We start from the raw sequence: 19,934 nt of genomic DNA on the forward strand, positions 1-19,934 counted from the left end.
ACATGGTGCAATACCACGGGTGGAGAAAAGAGAACCGATAGAAGATGAGGTAATTTAAGAAGATTAAAAGGCGACTGAACTAACTTTCTATAAAATTCTACAGAGAGTGTTATCAAGAGTGAGTAGGGTAAAAGGACAGTTTCTTTGGTCACAACATTTTATAAGTTGATTTCTTGCAAAGCAGTTGATCAGGTTAAGAGGTAAACAGCTATTCAACAAAGAAAACACTAAAATAGATAGAAAAAACACAGCAGCAATAGGTTAGTCCTCTTTAAGGTAAAGGAGATACATATATCAGAAGGGATTTCAGATGCAATAACATTTCATGCACATTCTGAGAGTCTGGAATGCTGTTCAAGCACTGCAAATGTGCTATGGGGCCCCCATTCATTTAAACGCAACTCAGGTCTGGAATGAACCAAGTGCAAGATAAGCAAGATGTGTCTCGATGTCACAAATACACAAACAACAACAACTTGCACCTTTATAGCACCTTAAATATAGAGAAACACCCAAGATAGTTCACAGAAAGTATAATCAGATCAAAATTGTCACAACTTTATTATTGCACGTTCTGCACACTGAGCACTGAACAAATCCCAACACCCCATAATGTATCAATATGGGTGCCAAACATTACATCATTAACCTTTCCATATATGGATGAATGGTCAGTGAAATATTCAACAATTAAAGGCAGAAGATTTGAAATTTAGAAAATTCTTACTGAACTGACAAACTGATATGCAACAGTTATCCGTATCACAGCTGAAACAACAATGGACATTCAAAAGGAACAATGCTGAAATCCTGTTCAGTAGAATAACTTCCTTTCATTATCAAATGTTAATTCAGATTAATTTGTTGGGGTGCGTGAATAGACTCCTAATTAATTAAAAGTGGCAATATTGCAAGCTTAGTATGTGGTACATAACAAGTCATTTATAATCCTGATCAACAAAATAACTTTTTGACAATTTAATTATGTATTTATCAAGACTGAAGACTATAACATAGTGGGGGTGAAATTGGTCTACGCCAGCAAAGCGAAACTGGCTTGTAGTGAATCGGCAGCTGATTTTTCACTGTGCCCAAACTTCTTTGTACTGAAGCTCATAGAATGATAGTACAAATTCTTTTAGGAGACACGTTTCCTTGTTGCCTTTACTTGGCTTGAAATTAAACATCTTGGCAATATTTTCCAAGTTAATGAAAAATAAAAACTAGAGCAGTGCATAATCGATTCACGATGAGCCCGTTTGATGCAGCTGGCGTAGACAGATTTCGCCCCCTGTATATCTTATATTCGTAAACACCTGGGGATATTTAACTGCATTAAAGACAAAGGCCTCAAAATTTGGTTGTATAGCGCCCATACTTTCAGCGCTTTCAAGTCCAAAATGGCATTCACGCCGCATAAGCACATTTCTGGCACGGACCGCACTGGATGCCATTTTGAGTGTGCTCCAGAGGTACGCAGAGTAGGTAGATCATGACACTAGTCAATGTATAATGCTGATTTGCTTCTAGCAGTGCCATTTTCAACCTCAATGCTCCAGATAACACCCTCTATTAATCTTGCACAGCTGAACATGCAGCCACTTTCAGGTTAGTTGCTGATTAATTTCTGCTGATTGTTGCTGAGTAGAAGTGTTTGGAGGTTTGTACTGCAACTTAATGTTGTTGAGGTCTACAGGGAGTTATGCAGCACATGATAAAGGCCTTGGTTCTTACTTCAAGGTTTCTGCTCAGATCACTTGCTCCCAGTCATGGGTGTGATAGTTTCCATCCGTCTTGAGTGACTGCATGACAGGGAGAATGAGCAGAGGCGACATAAAGGACGATAAATCGCTTGAAAAGGGAGGAGGGGAGAAGGGCTCTCGGCCAGAGACCATATCCATCCAGGGTCTTAAGGAAGCAATTCTCCTACCTGAACCTCAACGGGGAACAGTGTGTACGACATCGCCGTTTCACTAAGGAACTGCTCACTGAACTCTGCCACCTGCAGCCTCAGAGCAGGTGAGGACAGCTGTGAAGGTGATCGCGGTCATGATTTCTTTTCACATCGGGCTCCTTCCTAGGCTGGAGTAGGCGACATCTCCAATATCTCGCAGTTCGCCGTCCACTGTTGTGTAAGGGATGTCATTGAAGTATATATGCAAGGAAAGCTGAATACATTTTATTCTCTCTGACAAGAGAGAAGCAGGCAGAGTGAGCAGGTGGCTTTGCCAGGACAGCAGGCTTTCCCATGGTGCAGGGTGCCATTGACTACAAAAACATTGCTTTACGGGTGCCCAATGTAAACTCAGAGTTCCACTCCCTCACTGTCCAGCTGGTGTGTGACCATACACAGCACATCAGTGCTTGGTAACCTGGCAGCAGTCAGGAAGACTTCATTCTATGATAGTCCGCTATGCCATCTGCATTTGAGCAATCATGACAAACTAGAGGCTGGCTACTCAGCAAGAAGGGCTATCTGCTGACCACCTGGCTCGAGACTCTGGTGTGTAACCAATGCATATATGTACAACGTGCATATAATGAAAGCCATGCTGCCATCCAAAATGTGAAATAGAGATCATTGGGGTGATTAAGCAATGTTTTGGCTGCCTGGACCACTCTGGAGGTGCCCTGTACTCACCAGAGCATGTCTCATAATTCATCGTGGTCTGCTGCATCCTGCATAACCTTACTGTCATGAGGGCACAGCCCTTGCCACCAGGTATACAACAAGCAGCTGAGGAGGGGGAGAAGGAAGGGCAAAGGCAATTAACACAGCCTCCTTTTGACTGGGCTGTCCATGATTGGCTCATCTGACTGTGATACCAGTGAATTCAACCCCAATGTCCCATTCAACAAGAGTCGCACACCTTACAATCCCTCTATTACTGACCAGCACAGCATCCTCTTGGCCACAATGCTTAAATAAAAGTCACCATAATACAAAACATCCAAAACAACTTCATAAATCAAACCATCTAATATTCCATACAAAAGACAACTAATCACCCTTCTCCAATCCCTTTGTGCCCATGTTCTGTGTGTCTTTGCTTGGCCTAGTACACCTACACAGTGCTAACCCAGTGGCTGCAGCATGTCTGGTGGAAGGCTGCTAACTTTCACTGGGGGAGACTGCAGATGGCCTTGCAGAATGACCTCGAGCTGTTCTGTGCCTAGAAGACCCAACTTCAGAAATCACTACCTTGGTATAGGCAGCAGCAGTCTAGGCTGGCAGCTGGTATGGATATTGGTGGAGTGGCAGTGGTGGGAGGACAAATGTTGTCCTCCTGAGAGAGTATAGCAGGTTTGTGCTGCACAGAGCTAGTGCCACTGCTCCGGGGCAGTGCCTTGACAATCCTAGCAATGGCCTGCTGGGAGACCCTGCAAGCCCCTTTGAGCACTGGCATCCTCAGCCATGACGGCAACAGTCTGAGCTTGTGTGGCAACAAACTGTGCTTGCATGACAGCAAGCTAACCTTGCATCTGAGCTTCCTCTGCAGCACTCAGGTGTTGTGTGTCTTCTGCTTGTGTTGCAAAGGAAGCTGAGACATCAGCCATCAGATGCTGTATCATGGTAAGGTCCACAAGGGTGCAAATGGAATTGGTCACCATTCCCACATCAGAAAGGATGAGCTGCAAACTCAAAATTGTGTGTAAAGTTGGTGCTAGATTCCTCCCATGTTCCTTGTCATTGACTGTAGGCTTTGTGGCAAGTCTGACAAAACACCAAGCATTTCTGTGTGAGAACCCCTCATCCTTTTTCTGTATCTCATCCCATCTATCTCCTCAACTGAGTCCTCTGCAGCAGGACTTGTGTATGACCTGAGCTACCATTTCTCCCTGCCTGGCTACAGGACTGCAGGAGATTAGAGATAAGAAGGGGCGAGCGAGGCCATGGAAGGATTTGAAAACAAGGATGAGAATTTTAAAATCAAGATGTTGCTTGACGCAGAATCCCGAATGCACACTACATTCATGTTAAAGAGCAGGCAGCACAAAGTTTGTGTGTTACCTGCATCGGAAGGAATGGACACAGGTTAAAGGCAAATCGTGGTCTCCACACCTATTTTGGGGGCTATCCAATTTATCCCCCAAGATGCTGTTCTTGTTTTTAATCATGTTGCTATGAAACTTCATTACAGATATTTCTGAGGAAGGCCATCTTATTTACTCAAGCTACTATATGACTGAATAGGATGATGACAGTTACTGCACAAAACCAGGGCAGTTGATAAAATAGCTGAACTGATAGTAATGCGTTCTAGCAAAATGTGGGGAAATAATTACTCAGTATATTTTGTATTGCATACAGTTCTTTATATCCATATAAAGAATTAGAAATATTATTATTGTACATGGGACACAAAACACATCCAATGAGGAATTTGGTTACTTTTTCATTTTGTCGAAGGTAAGCAAGCATTTCTAATGAAAAGTAGAATTTCTGACATTTGGGACATAAGGTAAGATGGATCGCTTGTTTGTGGTTGAATGCCAAGATAATTTCAACACATAAGTCGAGGCACCTAGCCAAAAAAAGTAATTATTTTGTGACAGCTGCTGTGATCTGCTTCTCTACACAAACGCTAAATAAGAAAGCTAAACCAATGGTCCAGATTTTGCAGTGGTAATGATGGTGAAACTGTCAACGTTCCCTGTCATTACAATTGTGAAACTGATAGCAATGTCCGCAGATACGCAGTTAAACACGGAAATCCAGAAATTGCTATCAGTGATTCCTTGCTCCTCTGTAGGGTATGCTGTTGAGGTCCCAGAAGATGGAAATCTTTAGAAATCATTTGAATTGTTGTGAACATACAATTTTTATGCTCCAATCGATTTGTAAAAACTGCCCAAAAAGTTACGCGCTGTTGAATAAAGTGGAACTGAGTTTTTATTTGTATACTAAGCCGTAATTACTGATGAACAACCTCTCTATCCCTGAAAACTAATTTTATATTTCTGGAATTTCAAATTTCTCAATTATAATAAAAAATTCATATATTTTTTAAAAAGTTGTTTCTGATATTTCAACTTCCAACTTAATTCCATGTTTATGTCCTCATTTTTATTTCACTTTCTGTAAAATGATTGAAAAGTGAAGGATAATCATTGCATTTTAATTCCTTGTTTGCTGTCTGGGAGAATTCTTCAATATGATTGGATACTTAGCCTGTGTGGTGACATCACCGTTACTGGACACCAGAGATCCCCAATAGTTGGCACCAGAATCAAATTAACATCTGGAAAGGTGAAATCCACACCACAGTGATTGCTAGATCATTATAGTCAGCTTTCTTCGAGGTCGAGGGTGAGTGCTATCACTTTGCCACTGAGGGTAAAATCCGGGCCATTAATTCATCGATGCTGATGCTTTTGAATAATTACTCAGGTAAAATCCTGTATTCCATCTTTACAGTATAGCAGAGATATGTTCATATTCTATCAGAAACAACTTCTATTCATTGCAGTGACTTTAATATAAAGCGTATACATTTCTAGGCCCAATGCAATCTATAGAAATCTCTAAGATTTTACTTTAATTCCCATTTCTAGATGTTCGATAAATATAAATTACTCTTCAAGCCTTCAAGTGATTCCCAACTCCTGGCTTTTTTTCTCATACAGCTAAGGAGGAACCTGCGCCATGAATATACTGCTTGTGCACTGTTCATAGTCATTGCCAATCTGTAAATTGCTGCTTTGAAATATAGGAGCTAGAACCTACTGTTACTTGATCTGCAAAAGAAAAATATAAATACCACAGCACATCACACTGGCTCTTTTTCAATTGGGGCTTATCAGGCAACAAAATTTGAGGCCTCATCCTTTCCCATCCAAATGGATATATCTTTACAACATGACAGAGAATGTCATCAGAAAGTATTAGTTCAATAACCACCCCATAACAAACCTCCATTACCAACTCAAAGAGTTCAAGCCAGTGCAGCCAGATGTCACACTCTACTTGACCGTGTAATGGTTGCACTGACATTAAACTGTCCTGCCTCATATTCGTTCCAATGCTAGCTTAGGATGTAACTAGTTTATCCTAGCATCCATTTTACATTAATACTTTGTGACAGATTATCTGATTAGACAAGTATGCTTTGATGACTAATTTCTTAGTCAGTGCAGCAGATCAAGATAGCTTTTGCTAAATCGCAGGCTTTTCAAATGTCCTGGGTCCAATTAAAAACATGCCTGTGCTTTGCTAATGTCTGTCCATAATAAGAACATCTTTTGAAAGCACGTGCTTTGTCAAAAATATGTAGGTGGTTTGTGAATCATCAATAAAATCTTGTCCACTCACCTCCTGTGAGCTCTGCAGACATTAGTCATTCTCCAGTGGTCCTTCCTGAAAGATGACACTTGTCCTTTCTTCATGCTCCATTCGGGTCATCCCAATATTGCTTGACGTCCAATAACAGACCTCTTCATGTGGGAGAATGCATTTACATTTTGGCAAATCTGTCAACTTCTGTCATATGTCGTACACTTCCTGAGATAATTTAAAGCAAAGCACAAGTTTTAAAAAGCTGGTCTTGATATCTCGGAAACAAAAAAAAGACACCAAAACAGAATTTTTACATTAAAGTGCAAACTTAATAAAGGTGAATTCCTTAACTACCAGGAGAATATTGCAAGAAATCTCAAGGTGTTCCTCATGATTTCCTGATGTGTGCTCAGATGGTAAGGTTTTACATTGGAAGAGCACATTCATAAAGTTTACCCTTAAATACACTACTAGTTGCTTTACATAAGGTCTGCTGTAGGGGATAATATGTCAGTTAAATTAGGTCTTTAATCCAGAGGATCCGAACAGGCCTGAAGAAAAATAAGTGTCTGATTCTATGACCATTCTAATTACAATCAAAGACTTTACCCTCAAGCATTCCAATTCAGTTGAATCAGCTTTCTTGTCCTACTTTTCTGAAACTTTATTAGAATAACTTTTCACAGTGACACACAATATAAAATATAGTTTTAGTGGCTCATACATTTGACTAATAGAATAACAAATTTCAGACACTGCATAATTTATTTTATTTAGCCACAAAATTATTTTATGAGTGTAAAATCATTGGTTAACACAACACTTTGCATTTATATTGCACCTTTAATGTAGTAAAAACATCCCAGGAGTTTTGTCAGACAAAATATGAGACCATGCCAGATGAGGAGCTATTAGGGAAGGTTAGTCAAAGGTAGATTTAAGGAACGACTTAAAGGAGGAGCGAGAGGTAGAGAGGTGGAGAGATTTAGGGATGGAACTCCAGAGCACAGGGCCTAGATAGTTGAAGGCACGGCCACCAATAATGGAGCAATGCAAATTGTGGGTGTATAAGAGGCCAGAATGACACAGGGCCTTCTACGGAATGGAACCAAATTGCTGGCACAAGAATTGAGTCAGGGATATTAAATGGTATGGCAATTCAAATAAATCCTGTTGGTGCTTTTGGGAGACTTTCTGGCAGATGGATAGGAATGAGTTGATTTTAAGTGGCAATACTAAGGAGTAAAAACTTTACTGACTGCCATGCAGTGAATTAGTGGGCTGGATTTGCGGTCCATGGCGAAGCAATGGCACTCGCAGCTGACCTCAAAGAAAGACGCCCACAAAGACAGGCCAGATCTCTGTGGCATGGATTTCCCCTTTCCCGATGCCAGTTTGAATTTGGCACTAAGTTAAGGGGATCTCCAGGCATCCAGCAGCAGTGATGTCAGCAAGCAACTTAAGCAGTCAATCACATTGAAGTATTTTCACAGACAGCAAACCAGGAAGTTACAAAAACACTGAATCCCTTCACATTTAATTTTAAATTTTTACAGATAGTGAAATAAATGATTAGGAATAACACATGGGATTGAGGCAAAAGCTATAATAAGTTATTATTTTAAGAATATGTAGATTTTTTTATCATAATGGAGAAGCTTAACATCCAACAAATATAAAATTACTCTTTTAGCACCAACGATGCTGTTTAGAAGTAGTTATGAAGTTAGTACACCATTAAAAACCCAGTTACCCCACATTCAACAAGGTTTAACTTTGTCAAGGGGTTTTTACAGCAAGACTAATAGTGTAAAAGGGCAAGTTATCATCAGTTCAGTGATTTCTACTTGATGGCGGTCTGGGAGAATTTCAACAGTGCACACTATATGGAAGCATTGAATCACCAACAGCAACTTACGGATATCTGCATTGTTCTGCGCATGTGCAGACTCCAAAAGTTACGTCAGTTTCAGTGGAGTAATGATGACGAATGCTAACAGTTTCGCCATTGTTCCTACTGAAAAATATTAGCCATGGGAATTTGCTAGCAGCCTGGAAGCAGGCCGGTTCCAAAGGGGATTTGAAATGTTTGTTATTCAAAGTGATGATCATTTTTATAAAATCAAGCATTTTGGGCTGTTGCATAAAGGTGTTTCCTTGTGACATTGTTCCATTCATGCAGTGGGAGACTTAGTTAGGCAGACACTGGGGGCCTTTCTACTGCCACATCAAAGGGTAAACTTTCAGCCCAGGCTAGTAACTGTGACTGACAGCTTCAGGGATCAAGCTATATCTTAAAGGGGTGGGGTTGCAGTTCTCAGGTAGCTCTCTATTTCTCTCCCTCCCACACAATGATCTGTGTTTTCACTTCAGCATCAAGAAGTTTTAAAGTTTGTCCCAACTCTTAGCTTTGAAAACTTATAGCTACAGAAACTTATCCCATGTTTAGAGCATTAGTAAGTTGGGCCTTTATGCTTTCCAAAGTCAAGGAGTGAAATTTCTTGTTCTCTTGTTCATTCATGTATTTTATGTAAATTAAACAGTTAATAACCTCTCAGTAAATTGCTAGCTCAGTCTGTCATACATGCTTAGTAGGACACAGTAACCACACATGGTCACAATTGGGAAGCACGAGATTTAGAAACACTGACACCACACAAGATACGTCACTGTTGCATAAATATACTAAAAAGTTATGCGTACTGTTGCCCACAGTCAGTTAATTAAGTTTTTTTTTCATATTCAGGGTATCTCAGAAAAAGGCTGCATAAAGTAGCCAGATCACAGTGATGACATCATGACAATTGGTATAGCAAAATTGAATGGAAACTGTTGACAGTGTAATTTACAGTGGTAAAATTTGGAATGTAAAGCACGACCATAAACCATGACAATACCAAATAGGTTTGTGTTGTCTTAGCCAATGCAGGACCCTTATAACATTTGATCATATTGCTGTTCATTCGGCGGAATCTTCTGCAGTTAGTCCCTGCTGGAACAATTTACAGGTCAGGAACCCAAATGGTGAAGCAGCAGGCTTTGCCGCGGTTCTTCTCCGGAGCCATGGAATTAGCATCCCACCTCTGGCCTGCCCATCCAATCAGGGAGGGCGGGCAGAAGGACGCATTGATTCTGTCAAAGGAACTATTGCTAATTAAAGGAACTATGACATGGGTTACAATGGCTCACCAGCACTTGGCTTTTTGAGGTTGCAGCAACCCACAGCAATAGAGAGGAGTCCTGGGAAGGCTGTTCCTCGGGTCACTTACACTTACTTTGAGATCCCGGTGAGGGATCTGAGGTGCTGCAGTGAGGCGAGCTCTGTCAAGAACAGAAGGGAACAGTCTCTCCAACTAAGCAGGTTTGGATGGAAGTGTATGAGGAAGTCAGCAGCAGAAGTGTGCTTCCACCAACTTGGAGAGAGAGTGCACCAAGGGAATCCAGGACCTCAGGAGAGCATGACATGTGAGTGGCATAACACTTTCCGGTGTCAAGACCCACGCTCTGACTTGCCCAGCATTCTCCTGCACAGCACTCCTCAGAACACACACCTTGCAGCTCCACTCATTCCTCCCTCTCCAAACACCTCACATCCCTGTCTGAGCAGCCAAAACTCACACACAGCCTCAACCTATTGCCCTCTCACACCCTTGCCTCACAGTCTCCATGCACAAATGTTGTCCTTCTCTCCTCTCCACACAAGCCATTACGAACACTCACACCTCTCCGCTTTCTCTCTTTGCAGGAGGAGAGAGCAACTTGGCAGGAGGCAGAGACACAGAGGGAATGGGGGTTGGGTGTAGCTGGTGGCCCTCCAATGGGAGGCACTTTATCAGCCACTGAAGCTGCATAACTTTCATGAGTCTTCAGTTGTTCATGCTAATAGCCATAGCTTGGCATCAAGTGCGCTAAAGATTTTTTGCATTTGATGGTGAGGATTATTTCCTCTATGATCTGTATTAGATAATATCATCATTCCGATATTTAAATCCTCAGGCTCAAGGCATATTCTTACTCAATCGGTTTGGCTGAGTACTGTCACAACACTGTTGCTTGGCTATTTGACTTTTTTCACTACACCAAGTTTTCTAATCCTGTTTAGCCTATCATGAACTTTATCACAATGTACCACTGGTATTTTCCTTGGTGAATGTTGAGTCTCTGGTATTATTCACATGAATTGCTTTTCTGCTGCACGAGCGTTTAAAGACATCAGCATATTCTCTGCCGTTTTTAGACATCCATTGCTACTGACAGATGTCATGAAATAAAACATTTTTGGCTATTACCAGTGGATCTCCTGTGGCTTTGTTCCTGTAACGTGAACAAAGTGACATTCCCTCAGTGTGTGATAGTGATGCTGTCAGTTTAAGTACAGGGATCTGCAGCTCCTGGAGTTTATGAAGCTCCATCTAATCATAGGACATGTGCACTTGTGGGCAACACTAGTCACAGAAGGGTAATGCTTAAATAAGGAGTTAATGGACAGAATTTTCCCAGGCCCTTGCTGGCAAGCTTGAAGATGTTTTTTTTTAAATTCATTCATGGGATGTCGGCGTCACTGGCCAGGCCAGCATTTATTGCCCATCCCTAATTGCCCTTGAGAAGGTGGTGGTGAGCTGCCTTCTTGAACCGCTGCAGTCCATTAGGGTTAGGTATACCCACAGTGCTTAGGAAGAGAGTTCCAGGATTTTGACCCAGCGATAGTGAAGGAACGGTGATATAGTTCCAAGTCAGGATGGTGTGTGTCTTGGAGGGGAACTTGCAGGTGGTGGCGTTCCCATGTATCTGCTGCCCTTGTTCTTCTAGTTGGTAGAGGTCGCGGTGTGGGCTTGGCCTGCTCCCCAATGCTTTCCCGCAACCGGGGAACATTTCCAGGGCTGGGCAGGGACTCAGATCGGTTCCCTGCACTTTGGAGGCCCTAACTGAGGGAAATTTTACTGGGTCACTTGCGGAGGCTGCCAGCTCAATGGAGGCAGAGTCCCTGTGGCAGTCCGGAGGGCCATTGGAGCCAGAGGGTCCATTCAATGGGGAGGCGGTCATGCCAGTAAACGGCTGCAACCGAGGCAGTGCCTGTCACCGTGGTGGGGAGGGGGGCTTTCTCCCCCCTGTCCGACAGTATTAACCCTTTTGGTCCTTCTTATATCCCCTATTTGTGGCTGGCAACTGGGAATGGAGGAGCCCTCACGAATCCCTATATAATTCAGCAGTATCCACCTCTGACAGTGAGGTTGCTGATTTTTCAGTGCTGGACGGCCTCCTCTCAGCTCCACAATATTGGGAGCCCGCACGTCCTCCTTAATTGGACAGCAGGCAGCCTATTAGGATGCTGCCTCCTGGAAAATAGCTCCCCTGGTCAGGCTCCCAGCAAGTGCAGGCTCAGGATCCCATTTGGTCCCATCTTTGGGGTCCCATAACCAGCGGGAAAATCCTGCCCAATGGCTCACAAAGCAAATTTAATATAAATTATAAATATATCATGGTGTTGATTTTTTTTTCTGATAAATCACAAATTGGTTAAAAAATGGTTTCGTTCATAGAAAGTGGTCCATCTTATTTTGATACCACACTCCCAGATTACAAATGCTACATCCAGCCAGGTGTGCAAAGGAGCGACCAAACAAATCAATTTCAATGAAACATCGTGTGGATTTTAGTTTTATAAGGGTTGACTGGCAATGCCTTTGAAGACTATTTATATTAAAATAAATTGAGCAACAGATCTCCTTCCTTATTCCAGTTACCCTCAATTCTAGGTACCTTGAAAGATTTTTACAAGTAGCTCTCAGTGTTATTTGAAGAAAAGGGTAATCTGTCTGAAGCTATCAGAGAGATAAATAAACCAGAGAGACTCCACAGATGATCAGAGACAAACTGACATTTAAGGTTAATATTCAGGGACTCTGTTCACTCCAGTTAACACTGCAGAATAACACAGCAGATATAGCTGTTTATCATTCTTCTATACTCCAGTGAGTTTTGTTAATCAGTTAAATAAGCAAAATCTTCATTGTATCATTACTTCTATTCTCTTATATATTTACTGTTTAATAAATCATTTCAGTACTTTTTCACCTAAATCATGATCCAACGGTGTGCTTATCCTACCACTTTCCAAAATCAAGTACTACTACTGGATGGTACATAATATAAGCTGGAGCTGAGTTACAGTGATGAAGTTTGTCTGCTGGATCCATTGACTTGCAACCAATTGCTTAGATTTTGGGCAGATAAGGCCATATGGTGATAGGGAGCAAGGGCTCACCTATGGATGTAGTCCAAGATACACAACCCAAGCAAAATAGCCCAGAGCTAGTCCACATTTCCACACTTCCAAAGGGGAGCAGAGCTTGTAGAAAGTGCATCACAAGATGCAACAGTAATTTTTCACCAGTTAAGATGAATGGATGGAAATCACAAATATATTTCTATTATTTCTCATAATACATTCCCTGCAAGAACTGCAACTTGCTACTAGTGCAGGAGCATGGAATTGGTTTTCTAGAGCAAAAATTCAATTCTTACTATTAATCCAAATTGTCAGCACATTTGAAAGCCAGACTGGCTGCTTGAAATTCTTGACTTTGGTATTTGTCTTTATATTCATTATACTCTCACATGAGCTCCAAAAATGGCAGCCCACCTGTGTGGGCTGCACGCCAAAGAGACGCCACAATCTCAAGAGTGTTGGCTCATTTAAATAACCAGGGTGGGCAGCCCCCAATCACATGGAGGGGGCAGGTTGTCTGTCCCCAACAATGGAATCAGCTGCCTGTGCAGAGGAGCTGACGCCATTTTTAAAGGGCTGTCAGCCCTACTGGCTTATTTAAATATTTAAAGACAGATGGAATAAAATTAAATAAATATATTTCTTTTGCCCCTCTCCCGCCACCCCCCCCCCCCCCATAACAATTAAATTAACTATTTGGTCTTCCTCCCAAAACGCTTACTTTTACCATCTGACCATCCCCCCGCAAACTGCACAAACTTTAAAGTACAACCATTCCACCATTCCCACCATCCCCTACACCCATGATGTTTATTTGACCCTATTCCACCCCCCACCCCCTCACCGCACTGATAAACCTACTTCCTCACCCCTCCCCACCAGTGTGGCACCTCGTTTCCCCAGACGGGGATCCGAAGGCGCGGAAATGCCGGCCACTGTGCCGAAGATCATGGCGGGGCACCATCAAGATTAAGGGTGAGTACATGCAAATCTATTAATTTTATTCATTTGCATATGGTGATTGTGGTCCTGTCACCGAGCGGCGGGTGGGGGGGCTGTCACAGTGTCTCGCCACTGGTGGGAGGATCGCGCAGGGCCCTGCCAGCATGGAGGTCCGTGGTGGGCCTCAACTGGAGCCATCTTCTGGCCCTCAACTGGAGCCATCTTCTGGCCCCCGCAACCCCCCTCCCACCCGCCACGGATCCCAACATTGAGGGCTCCTTAAATTCCAGCCTGATGTTTTTGGTCAGAATGCATTAGATTTGCTTTTTTTTCTTAGCTTCTTGTAAACTGACTGTGGTATCACACATTGAGCTCCTCTCTAATTGCTTAAATGATCAGTGTTGTGGGACGACCTTAAGAGGACTACCTCAAGAAGCTGTAAGTGAAGTTCACCAGAGGAAGTGATGTCACATCATACCTGACCAGACCGTTGTGTGTGTCGCCCGACAGAGTAAGCTATGTGTTAGTCTGGTTCCTGCAGCAGCTGTCAATATATATAGACACACACATATATATATATATCTGGCTGAATTGCATCATTAAAAATTAATTCTCCCTCCCAGCTTGTTTTTCCATTCCATGAACTTGTTTTTGGAATTCTTTGATTGATGAGGATAGTTTTGCTTTATCTTTGCATAATTTAGCAAAATGGTTTTATTCTTTGCTGCATGTGTGTCCAGATACTGGCCATTTTTCCCCTCAACACTATATACACTAACAATCCACGGTCTGTTGTTGAGAAGTTAAATGGATTTGTGAGATTTGTAACATCTCTACTTCATTTGTATTTCTTAAACACTAGTATATTCATGTTACAGCTGTGTTCTACTGCTCTGCAAATATCAGCTACTTCCTATAGATTTAGGTGGGAATTTCCTTGAAGCTGCCCCCATTCCACTACCGTAACTGCACTGGAACATTAGTTATGCTCATAAATAGGGTTTCCACTGCATGTTTAGTGAAACTACAGCAGTCAGGGCAAGAGCACCAATGAGAAAATTCCTGGCCTTACCCTCTATTCCTAGTAATCTGTCTCTGACATGATCATTCCACCAGCAATTTTGCCTTTAATGAGCCTGCCTGCAAAAGATCTGTACTCACAAGATGTGGACGATTTTGCAAGCCTATAGTAAGTTGATCAATGATCAATGTTTTCTCCTCGAGGTTCAAACTTGATATTAAACACATGTTTTTTATGCATTACTTTATTCTGAGGTGTGAATTCTTCCTCAAATGTATCTAGTATTACCTTCAGGTTCCATTTATCTTCTGCCTCACTGTAAGCAAACATGTACATTTCTATCACTTCCTCACATATCGCATGCCTTTCCATTCTAACACTTATGCAACATTTTCTTGTAATCTCAGTGGGTTTGGAAGCTTCAGATTTATATTTCTATCCCAGTTGCAATGTCATGTAAAGCCTTTTTGTACAACAGCTCTGAGAATTGCTGCAGCAAGCCTTAAACTTTATTCGAAATATCTGCCTCTCTTGTTGAGGACGTAGGACCTAAATTCAATATTATTGTAAAATGGCCACAACAAGAACCCATTTAGCAGCACAGAGTCCAAAGCCCAATCTGCAAGGACATTCGGGGCACCGCTAAATTAGTCAGGGCCTCTTTTCAGACAGCCCTGGCGGCAGCCTGAAGTGAGCACAGGCCTCATTTCAATAATGATGTTCCTGTGCCCATTTCCAACCTGGACTCCTATTCTGTTCAGACTAGTCAGAGCTTATTCCAACTAGTATTTGCGAGTCTCGAGCTGACTAATCACCTTAGAAGGACCACTGGAGACGGCGCAAAGAAAGGTCCTAATACCTCTAAAATTTTGCTTGTTGCGGTGTCAACAGGAGTATATTTGCTCCGCCCGACTCCACAAAATATCTGCGGAGAACTATCTCCCCATTAAGCACCATCCTGGCCTCCACAGCTTCATCTGTGGGCCTTGAAAGCAGCCAAATTTGAATTATGATGATGAGGCCCAAGACCAAATTAATTCAGTCCTTGAGCCTCTCCCATCAGCAGAATCATGTATGATTTAGGGCACTAATGCTTTTAGGTCCCATGGTGTTTATAGATCAATCCCATTTCTAACCATTAGATGATTTAATACAACCTTCTAGTATATTTTCAGTTAGTAATAGAGAAGAGTTTGGGATATTGCCTTACCCTTTAGGATGATTTTGCTGCAATAACAGGATCTGACCATTAAAAAAAAGAAGCAAGATTATTTCAGGTGTATGCATCAAGCCTGATGATGAATGCCCAGGCTATGAGTGCTCGAAGCTTGCAGCATACGGATTTTGGCATGTAAAGGTGAATGCTTAGAGGGTGGCATAGGATACTGTGAGGGCAGAAGCAGAAGCAAATGGAACCAATAAGTAGGACAGTACAGAAAGTCTTACCATGATAGCTGAAGGGCTGGAGGAGAGAGATTTGGGAGCTGGCGAGGGTGCTGACAAGGGAGCTGGGGGATTGTATTTTTTTCCCCAGCTGCAGACGATGATGAAAGATGGTATGGAGGCCAAAATAGAGATGTAGAAGCCAAGAAAAACAAAAATGTGCTTACAAATGAACTTGGAGATGGTGGGTTCTTATGCAATGGCATAGCCATGGTTATGGATGGGAGAAGTGCCATGCATTTGTCTCTAGTCTCACTAGTCACTGGACTAGTAACCCAGAGACCAAGGGTATTCCTCTGGGGACATGGGTTTGAATCCCACCATGGTAGAAGGTGGAATCTGAATGCAATTAATTAAAAAAAAATCTGGAATTAAAAAGCTAGTCTAATGATGGCCATGAAACCATTGTCGATTGTTGTAAAAACCCTGGTTCACTAATGTCCTTTAGGGAAGGAAATCTGTTGTCCTTACCTGGTCTGGCTACCTGTGACTCCAGACCCACAGCAATGTGGTTAACCCTTAAAATGGCCTCTGAAATGGCCTAGCAAGTCACTCAGTTGTACCTAACTGCTAAAAAGTCAATAAAGAATGAAAGCGGACGGACCACCCAGCATCGACCTAGGCACGGGAAACAACAACGGAAAACCCAACCCTGTCGACCCTGCAAAGGCCTCCTTACTAACCTCTGGGGGCTCGTGCCAAAGTTGGGAGAGCTGTCCCACAGCCTAGTCAAACAACAGTCTGACTTAGTCATACTCACCAAATCATACCTGACAGACAATGTCCCAGACACGACTATCACCATCTCCGGATATGTCCTGTCTCACTAACAGGTTCAGACCCAGCAGAGATGGTGGCACAGTGGTATACAGTCGGGAAGTTACCCTGGGAGTCCTCAACATTGACTACGGACCACATGAAGTCTCATGGCATCAGGTCAAACATGGGCAAAGAAACCTCCTGCTGATTACCACTTACTGCCCCCCTCCCCAGCTGATGAATCAGTACTCCTCCATGTTGACAGCACTTGGAAGAAGCACTGAGGGTGGCAAGGGCACAGACTGCACTCTGGGTGGGGGACTTCAATGTCCATCAGCAAGAGTGGCTCGGTAGCACCACTACTGACCGAGCTGGCCGAGACCTAAAAGACATAGCTGCTAGACTAGGTCTGTGGTAGGTGGTGAGGAAACCAATAAGAGGGGAAAACATACATGACCTCATCCTTACCAATCTGCCTGCCGCAGATGCATCTGTCCATGACAGTATTGGTAGGAGTGACCACCGCACAGTCCTTGTGAAGCTGAAGTGCCATCTTCACATTGAGGACACCTTCCATCATGTTGTGTGGCACCACCACCATGCTAAATGGGATAGATTTCGAACAGATCCAGAAATGCAAAACTGGGCATCCTTGAGTCGCTGTGAACCATCAGCAGCAGCAGAATTGTACCCAACTACAATCTGTAACATCATGATCCGGCATATTCCCCACTCTACCATTACCATCAAGCTGGGGGGGTCAACCCTGGTTCAATGAAGAGTGCAGGAGGGCATGCCAGGAGCAGCACAAGGCATACCTCAAAATAAGGTGTCAATCTGATGAAGCTACAACCCAGGACTACTTTCATGCCAAACAGCGTAAGCAGCATGCGATAGACAGAGCCAAGTAATCCCATAGCCAACAGATCAAATCTAAGCTCTGTAGTCCTGCCACATCCAGTCGTGGATGATGGCGGACAAGTAAACAACTAACAGGAGAAGGTGGCTCCACAAATATCCCCATCCTCAATGATGGGGGAGCCCAGCAAAAGATAAGGCTGAAGCATTTGAAACAATCTTCAGCCAGAAGTGCTGAGTTGATGATCCATCTCAGCCTCCTCCTGATGTCCCCAGCATCACAGATGCTAGTCTTCAGCCAATTCAATTCACTCCGCGTGATATCAAGAAACAACTGTAGGTACTGGATACTGCTGTCATGCAGGCCCCCATCGGCCAAGAATGAGGCACATTAATTTTGCCACATGGACATTAAATTTCAAATTGTTGCTGGGAAGAAGGGAAGGCCTGTTACAAGGGGTTGCCAGGCCCTTGGCTGGAAAGACATTTTTGCATATTAACAGACAGTGTGTGTAGACAAGGGACTATTCCCTGACCCACGCATTACACAAAGCCAGAAGTGGTTATACCAGTCAGTCATGTGACTACCCTGCTGGCCAACTTGGGGAGTTTTAAATTGTAGAGACAGTGTTTGAACTTTCAGAAAGCTATTTTCTCCTGGACTGAAGCAGACCTCCTCTCCTGTTCTGTCTGCTCCCATCACTTTCTCACAGAACTCCAAAAACCGAATGAAGACACCAGAACCCCACGAGAGAAAAGTCTCCTGCAGCGAACAAGGTTTAAGAAGAATACTGGGCTCCAGTATAAAGCAAGAACTACCTACAATCAAGGACTCTACAGTGAACTCGAAGACCCATAACAACAACTCTTCAGTTATTGCCTCAAACATTTCCACTTTACTTCTTCTGCTCATTTCTGTCTCTATTTACACGTGTGTATCGCGATTGCATGCTAGCATGGGCATGTTGTGTATCCGTAGACGTCAATTGAATTAGAGTTTAAGTTTAAGTTTTAATAAATTCCAATCATTCTTCTTTAAACCTAAGAAAACCTGTGTGTTTGTGCTCGTTTCTTTACCTTATAATTGGAAAGCGTTGAACAAGGATTCAATAAGCGGGATTTAAAAACAGTGAATTTAAAAACAAAACCCCATTACAGTAAGACCAGGTGAAGGCTGAAAGGGAACCCTAGAACTCTTTCTCACCTGTGGTAACACTGCAAAGGCTATGGGACCTGACAACAATCCGGCAATAGTACTGAAGACCTGTGCTCCAGAACACCGCACCGCTAGCCAAGTTGTTCCAGTACAGCTACAACATGGGCATTTACCCAGCAATGTGGAAAATTGCCCAGGTATGTCCTGTGCACAAAAAGCAGGACAAATCCAACCCGGCCAATTACCGCCCCATCAGTCTATTCTCGATCATCAGTAAAGTGTTGGAAGGTGTCATTGACAGTGCTATCAAGCGGCATTTGCTTAGCAATAACCTGCTTAGTAACGCTCAGTTAGGGTTCTGCCAGGGCCACTCAGCTCCTGACCTCATTACAGCCTTGGTTCAAACATGGACAAAAGAGCTGACCTCCAGAGGTGAGGTGAGAGTGATTGCCCTTGACATCAAGGCAGCATTTGGCCGAGGCTGGCATCAAGGAGCCCGAGAAAAACTGGAGTCAATGGGAATCAGGGGGAAATCTCTCCGCTGATAGGAATTGTACCTCGCACTCAGCTCCAGGGTATCACTGCAGGAATTCCTCAGGATAGTGTCCTAGGCCCAACCATCTTCAGCTGCTTCATCAATTACCTTCCTTCAATCATAAGGTCAGAAGTGGGGATGTTCGCTGATGATTGCACAATGTTCAGCACCATTCACAACTGCTCAGATACTGAAGCAGTCCATGTAGAAATGCAGCAAGACCTGGATAATATTCAGGCTTAGGCTGATAAGTGGCAAATAACATTCGCACCACACAAGTGCCAGGCAATAACCATCTCCAACAAGAGAGAATCTAACCATCTACCCTTGACATTCAATGGCATTACGATCACTGAATCTCCCACTATCAACATCCTGGGGGTTACCATTGACCAGAAACTGAACTGGAGTAGCCACATAAGTACTGTGGCTACAAGATCAGGTCAGAGGCTAGGAATCCTACAGCGGCTAACTCACCTCCTGACTCCCCAATGCCTGTCCACCATCTACAAGGCACAAGTCAGGAGTGTGATGGAATACTCTCCACTTGCCTGGATGGGTGCAGCTCCAATATGCAAGAAGCTCAACACCATCCAGGACAAAGCAGCCCGCTTGATTGGCACCCCATGCACAAACATTCACTCCCTTCACCACCGACGCACAGTGGCAGCAGTGTATACCATCTACAAGATGCACTACAGCAACACACTAAGT

The 19,934-nt window shown here is 43.2% G+C and overlaps 1 protein-coding gene across 1 annotated transcript in view; it reads right to left on the reverse strand.

Moving 5' to 3' along the window:
* Nucleotides 1–6,342: 6,342 nt before the first annotated feature.
* LOC137346507 (sialate:O-sulfotransferase 1-like) overlaps nt 6,343–19,934 on the reverse strand; it is a 188,760-nt gene continuing 175,168 nt past the window's right edge. Inside the window, exon 9 of the mRNA XM_068009975.1 lies at nt 6,343–6,502. The gene's annotated coding sequence lies outside the window, so the exon portion shown is untranslated. The remainder of the gene's footprint in view (nt 6,503–19,934) is intronic.

The sequence above is a fragment of the Heterodontus francisci genome, chromosome 30 (assembly GCF_036365525.1).
Source record: "Heterodontus francisci isolate sHetFra1 chromosome 30, sHetFra1.hap1, whole genome shotgun sequence".
NCBI lineage: Eukaryota > Metazoa > Chordata > Chondrichthyes > Heterodontiformes > Heterodontidae > Heterodontus > Heterodontus francisci.